Here is a 7,884-nt window from a genome sequence, read left to right as displayed (position 1 = left end):
AAGATGGTTTTGCGCTTCTCCCCCAGGATAGTCTTTTTTATACCCCACTTTCTTCCCACAACACATCTTTTCCTGTGCCTTGGGCAACAGTCTTTGCTGCCAGTCCCCCAAGCTTGAAGCTTTTGTTTCGCACTTGAGAAGAATCTAGGGAAATGCATGGTGTTTTCTGCCCGAACCCCATGCCTGCCAATGACCTCCTATACACCTGTTGCATCCCTATTCTCTTTCATGAGCATTCAGTAAAGGCTTAAGGATAAGAGCTTGTGAAAAGTATGAACTGCTCTTGGGAGGGCCCTCACTCTTCTGGACTGACACATAGCCCCCACTTGGCCTTTGGCAATGCCTTAAAATGTAGCTATTCTTCCTCACATGTTTCCTGGCTTACACCTTTTTCTCGTGTCCCCTTCCATAGGTGAGAGAGTTGGTCTCCCACCTCTCATTAGAAGGATTTGTCTATCTTTGAACTCAGGTTGTACCATTATTTCATGACCCCAGCTCTCTGAAAGACTCACTGAAATTTCCCATTTTGTTTTTTATCTGGATTTTTCTCTTTGTTAGGATGGGGCTGCTGTCTTTGCAGTTTTCCACATCCTAAGGAGAAGTGAAACTCCATGCATAATTTTTAAAGCTCTTGGTTATCATGATGGCATGGAACTCTCAGCAGCTCTGTCTAAAGGTGAACGATACACTTAGGTTGAGTTTCATTGTTAATTAGTTAACACCCTTGACAATTTTAAAGTTTTAGGTAAGTTCTTGGTGGATCTGCCAAGATCAACATCATTTTTTACTGAAATGTGGCTGATGAGGCATTCATGTCTGCAATGGGGAGAGTGCCAGCTGCCATTTTCTTGTTGTTTGCTGGTGCCTGCATTATTAGTATTATGTTTAATTTATGGCATCTTTAAATGGATTATTTTTAAGCCATTTGTCTCTTTGTGGGAGTTAATTTTCTTAAAGCTAGATAATATAATTGCAAACCCTCTTCACTGAGCACATTAAAGTATAATACATCAGAGTATGCTGGAAGTGATTAAATGGCAGAGGTCTCCACTGTGGACACCTGCAAGTTTGAGAACTCCACTTTGCCCCAAGGATCCTTTTACACCATATGCGACATACGACTATATGACATAAACACCAGCTGAAGGAACCGGGATCGATCCACATATTATATATCTGTAACATTTGATTTCTTTCTCTAGATAAAACATTTGCTATAATATTAGAGATGGAAATTAGACATAATAGAAATTCGAGTATTTTTCACCCTAGACTTCAGTAGATCCTCTTATGTACTTCCTGGAATGCATACTCCTCAGAGATGGTGAACTTGACTGAGTTCCTTGAGGATAGAACTTATATTGCAATCATTGTTTGTTTTCCCCCATCCCCCACACACCACCACCTGCTATAGGCCTCATGCTTTGTATGTAGGCAATACACTTTCTTGCTGGATGAGCAAACTTGTGATTCCTGACTTCAGGAAGCCTTGTCTTTCACCAAATGGATTGAGTCAATTATGACAGCCAAGTGATTAAAAAACCAGAAACCTACCTAAGATCATTTGTATTAAGTAAGGTGTACCACACTGATGATAACAGCCACTTGGTTTTAGAGAAAGAGTGTTAAAAACAAATTGCAGGAGACTTGGAAAGAGGTACATGGAGAATGTCCACTGGGCTGAACCTTCACGCTGGGGAGCACTGCCTTAGTCAGAGCTACAAACAGCCTTTTCCATCAAAGAGACAAGACAGCAGAGTGGAGCATGTGTAGGTCTTGGTGAGGACAATTGCAGGAGCGGGAGCTGCAGTTCTTGTGATTTGATTGCACCAGCAGAGAGCACAGGGAGGGCTGAGGAACTTAGTCAGGCAGAGACACACTCTACTGGCCCTAACTGTGATGGCAATTTCTGCTCTTCAGTGCCTTCTGGCTCATTCAGCAGAAGCCAGGGTGCTAACCCAGCCATGGAACCACAGGGGCCAAAAGTACGATGTCGGCCACCATGGCCTCTTCTTTTTTTTTTTATAATAATTTTTTATTATGTTATGTTAATCACCATACAGTACATCCCTAGTTTTTGATGTAATGTTCCATGATTCATTATTTGCGTATAACACCCAGTGCTCCATGCAATATGTGCCCTCCTTAATACCCATCACCAGCCTATCCCAATCCCCCACCCCCCTCCCATCTGAAGCCCTCAGTTTGTTTCCCAGAGTCCATAGTCTCTCATGGTTTATTCCCCCTTCTGATTACCCCCCCTTTCTTCTGCTACCAATCTTCCTAGTTCTTGTGTTCCATAAATGAGTGAAACCATATGATAATTGTCTTTCTCTGCTTGACTTATTTCACTTAGCATTATCTCCTCCAGTCCCGTCAATGTTGCAGCAAATGTTGAGAAATCGTTCTATCTGATGGCTAAGTAATATTCCATTGTGTATATGGACCACATCTTCTTAATCCAGTCATCTGTTGAAGGGCCTCTTCTACAGCTCTCCCTTTTGCTTTAACGATATGTCCTGGAAATCACCCTATTTCATTTCTGGGGTGATCCGCATTCCTTTTCATAATTGCAGGTATTCATTCCATTGTGTGAGATCCTGCAGTTGATTCACTCAGTCCTATGTGTGGGCATTTAGGGTGTTGCAATATCTTACAATTATAAACACTACTTACACCTGTATCTTAAGTAATGTCAATTTTTTAAAATAATATGGTGATTTTGTTTCAGGCTTTTCTGGGTAGTTTTGTCCATCTTAAGGTCCAAAGAGAAAAAGTGAAGTGCCCAGAAGACATCAGGGAATGGATAACCGCCTGCACTTCTAACTTAGTGATGGAAAACCTACACTGTGGGGAAAATGATACTACCCTATGGTGGGGACAGTAATGAAAGGAAGAGCAGATGCCTGGAATATATTCTTGAAGTCAGCGGTCCCTAAAGACGCGTGTGTGTACCTCAAGGGAAGTGCAAGTTAATCCTTTCGGTTACAGGAAGAAAAGATTAGAGCTGTGTTTAAATTTTAGCTAAACTGAAATAAATGTTACTATTCTTTAATACACAGAGTGACAACCCTGACCTCACTGTCACAGTGTCTTGTGTGCAGCCTGCTGCAGGGAGGGGCTGGCACTAGAAACCTCCCGCGTTATTTTGCTCTCAGTGAGCTGCCATGCACTGTAGGCTAAGTGCTAAGAGGGTATCCCTGGGATGGCTAGTTTCACTGAAGCAAGAACTTTCAACCATCGCAGAATCTTTAGGGTACATTCTAAAGAGATGAGGAGTGACCTTGAAAATCTCTTCTACCTCATGGAAATTTGCTAGTGAACTTATGAAAAATTACTCTGAAGAACCATGCACTTAGAAATGGAACTTAACTTTTTTTCTTTTTGCAAAAAGGAGGTGTTCAAGATATACGGACCTTTCTATGGCAGCAAATGAAGAAGGTAGTTTGTAACTAAGAATATACTTTCCAAAAAACAAACCCACTTAATCTGCTCCTTTAAAGTAACAAAAAGTAAGCAAGTAACAATGTTTCAAAAGAAACCGGTGCTTTTGAGAAATCATTTTGAAGAATGGAAATTTCTCCAGAAAAAAAAAAATGTGTCACCTATAAAGAAAACTCAGACTTGTACCCTTAAAAACAATTTAGAAACTAATTAAAATTAAAATTTTCCAAAACAAGGGCTTTCGATGATGTAAATATTAAATGCAATGCCTTCGGAGTAATTTGTAAGAAGTGCTTTATAGCAGGGAAAAATGGAGTTTCACTAGCAAAATCTGAATGAAAACCACTATGTGCAGGCAACGATAAACCTCTTTCATCTAGAGCTGCACCTGTTGTGAGATATCTTTTTCAATATGGCAGTCTTTAAAACCAAAAATCAGGATCGACTAAGCTTGGAGACAGAACTTTGAATTGCTGAAACAGAGTTCAGCCAAGATTTTAAAAAATTAAGCATATTCAGTAACATTGCAGTATGTATTATTTGTTAATATTCATCGTAGTGACATTAAAAGGGACTTTCATATTATTAGTAAAAAACACATTTTTAAAAATATGATTTACTATTCATGTATTCCCTATCAGTACATTAGTACTCTATGTAGTTTATAAATAAACCAACAAACACATGCTGGGGGAGTGTGTTTAAGCAATTTTTTTTTACTGATTGTGATATGTGATCAAATGTCTGGATGACCTTTTCACCATTAATACATGTCTAGTAGAATTTTTTAATTATTTTTTTTATCTCCCAGTTTTCAGTTCGGGCTGGTAATAGAAAAGGTCTTATCTACTTCTAAAGGTAACCAATGACACTTTATTTGCACTCTCTAGATAGCTATAAATAGGTAGGTAAATAGATGGATTTAGATGTAGATGGATGCATAGGTGTATATAAATACATATACATGCATTCACACAATCTTTCCTTTTTTTAAGATTTATTTATTTTAGAGGGAGAGAGCACAAGCAGGGGGAGGGACTGAGGGAGAGAGAATTGTCAAGCAGACTCTGCACTGAGCTGAGAGCCCAACGAAGGTCTTGATCCCAGGACCCTGAGATCATGACCTGAGCCAAAATCAAGAGTCGGACACTTAACCAGCTGAGCCACCCAGGCGCCCCTGGTCTTTCCTTTTTTAACCATTCGAGATTGAGGAGTAGATTGTGTTCCTTTATTCCTAAATACTTCAGTGTCTGTTTCCTAAGAACAAGGACATAACCACACTACAGTTATTCAAATCAGGAAATTAACATTGATATTGACAGAATTTAAAGATGTTAACTTAATCTGATAATAAACATAAGACCAATGAAGTCAAAAGGTAAGAATCAATCAAGTGTCTGCCTGAGTTGACTCATCTGTAATATGAAAACTAAAACTTGCCTTACATATGTCACAATAATGCTATCAACATTAAAATGTTGAAAGGACTGAAAATTTTTTTAAAAGTCACACGTTAAAGATTGTCATAATTACTTCATCAATTTTAATTGTGTTTGTAGTTTTTTCTTAAGTCTAGCTATTGTAAGCACTGTTTTAAAGTGCTAGGCTACCTTAATTAAAATAAAAATCCAGGGGCGCCTGGGTGGCTCAGTTGGTTAGGCTTCTGCCTTAGGCTCAGGTCCTGATCCTAGGGGCCTGGGATGAGCCCCGGATCCAGCCCTGGGGTCAGGCTCCCTGCTCAGTGGGGAGTCTGCTTCTCCCTCTTTCCACCCCTCACCCCTTGTGTGTGCTCTATCTCTCTCTCAAATAAGATCTTAAAAAAAAAGAAAGAAAAAAAGAAAAATCCACTAGTTAAGCTTACCATTAGACTGAGAGGGAGAGTCTTAACACAGGATAATACAGTCTGCATTTACACTGAGGAGTTGAGCAGCAAAACAGCTGGCATGGCAAGTGGTGGGGAGGTATGCGTGAGTCATTGCCATCGTGGGTCTGTGTGGGATCAAGAAGAACACTGCTGCCTCACCGTGTAAACGGCAAGGAACTGGACTTGATTCATAGCTGGTGCAATTTACTGCTAATTACCAATACCTTGTACATTATCAGAGGTTAGGTGGGAGGGGGAGGAAAACAGCCATGTCAGCTTAATGGCACTGCTACCAAGAATCCCTGACAGACCAGGAACTCAAAAGCAAACAGGAACAGAAATTTATAGAAAGAACTACAGAAGGTTCTTTCTTCAACTTGACTCTCAGGTGGTAGGAACATGAAAAGGAGTATTCTGGAGTCTGCTTACTTGGTGTCTCTCTGTCTCTGCCTCTCTCTCTCTGCCTCTCTCAGATGTGCTATAAAAGCCACTGATCTCCCTGTAGAAGGCAGAAAGCCTTAGTGGAGAGAACAAAGGGTTCCTAGACTGGGTGGGAGAAATAACCCAGCACATACTAAAAATGGGAAGTTTTTAAGAGGACAGAGGGGTATTCCAGCAGGTGTATGGCTTGGAGGAAAAAGAGGAAAAAAAAAAACAACAGAAAATTTCCATCTTGGAGCTCTCTTTCCCCCAGCCCTGAAGACCTTCCTGCTCAGGATAAATCCAGATCCGAGGGAAAAGCAGCATTTTGTGTCCTTAAGAGTAATCGAGAGAACACCCAGACACTGCTGGGTATAAGAAATCCTGATCTGGACTCAGGCAAAGAAAGGGCTAGAAGGTGAATTACTCCTTCAGGCTGATGGAGAAACCCACCCTGATCTGACAAGGTGAATCAGGGTTTCCCATTTCTTCCTCCAGTTGAAGTTTGTAACTTTGGCAGAGAAGGGAGGAGAGGAGAAATGAACAGTGGGCTAAATAGTTGGTATAAGAACCCAGGATTGGTTTTCTAAACCAATCATTTCTGCCACGATGAGCTCCTGGCAGGAAGAAGAAGGCATCTTTCAAAACCAGGATAACACATTTGGCAAGAAGCCCTACGATCTGATAAAAAGGACTTCAAAAGGAAATCCAGGGAAGGGCGCAGAGAAATGTACTCAGATCAAACTGTAAAGATCCTGTGCTACGCATCTTCCACTCGCCCATCCGGAGCCACTCTCTGCCCTTCTCCCTGCGGCTCTGTGCCTGGGAAGCTGACCATACAGCCTGCATCACCGGGCCCCCATGCCTTCTATTTGGCTTGAGCCAATGACAGCCACTGTATAGGAACTGTCTCTGAGTTCAAATAACCACGTCCTCCTCTTGCCTCTTCAGTCCTAGACGTGGTACTGCCTCCCTACGGTTCCCACACACACAGTGCTGCAGTATCTTGCCTCAGCTTCCCCAAATCATGCTCTCTCCTTCATAAGTAATATCTACTAACTGTTTCTCACCTTGCCCTTCTTGAGCATGCCAGCTTCTCCTTCCATGATTCTGACAGGTATTTAGATATATGGAGGATGATGGATGTGAGGGTATGAGAAGTGCTCACTGAGTTTCTACCAAAAAGTCAAAGGGAAGAGACACAGCAGCCATGACAGTTGTGGCTGAAGCAGTGGTAGTTAGGGCTTGGGAAGACTGTGTGGCAAAGAACGTGTTTGCATAACAAAACGAAGCAGTCCTCAACTCAGATTCTTAAATGCAACCCGGGCAGTGAGGCAGTAGTTCCAAAGAAACCGATGGATCCCAGGAGTTCAGAATCGCACTACCTACCAGGACGGTGCACACCTGTGTTAACATGAATTTGTTTCAGAGAGACTCATAGCAGATTGCAAATCGGTGAGGAGAGAGAAGGGAAGCATGGACATATGGGAATATCTACAGTCGTGGCTCTCAACCAGGGGCACTTTTACTCCCCAGAGAACATTGGCAATGGGTGGGGACATTTTCAATCAGCCCTGAAGCAGAGGGAATTGTGCTTCTGGCATCTCGTGGGTAGAGGACAGGGATGCTTATCAACATACTGTAACACACAGGACATCTGTGACCGAATTCTCTGGCCCCAGTGTCCGTAGGGCCTGGCTGGCTGGGTAGAAGCTGAAAACGGTGTAGTTTCTGTGGGGTACAAGCGCAGTCTCTAGAATTAGCTAGACCTGGATTTGAACCCCAGCTCCAGTTCTTACTGGCTAGTGATCTTGCCTCTCCAGGCTTCGGTTTCTTATCTTTAAGATGGGGGAAATAATAAGGGCCATCTCATAGAGCTGCCGTGAGGATGGAAAGAGACGATGCATATCAACTGTTTAGCACGGTGTTTGACACATAGTTCAAATTCTCAACAAGTGTTAGCTCCTGTTAGGGTAATTACCCTCTTCCAGCACAGATTATAACTCCATTAAAACTAATTTATGAGGAAGAGAGAAGTTTCAGCAGAGCTGAGAGGTTTCATGTTAGGTGACTGTCGGGGTGTGTTCACTTTGTGAAAATTTATTGAGCTCTACACTTGGGATTGAAGGTGTTTTCTGTTCCTATGCTATAATCCA

This window comes from Ursus arctos, unplaced genomic scaffold (assembly GCF_023065955.2).
Source record: "Ursus arctos isolate Adak ecotype North America unplaced genomic scaffold, UrsArc2.0 scaffold_12, whole genome shotgun sequence".
NCBI classification, from domain to species: Eukaryota; Metazoa; Chordata; class Mammalia; order Carnivora; family Ursidae; genus Ursus; species Ursus arctos.
Note: the sequence above shows the minus strand (reverse complement) of the source record.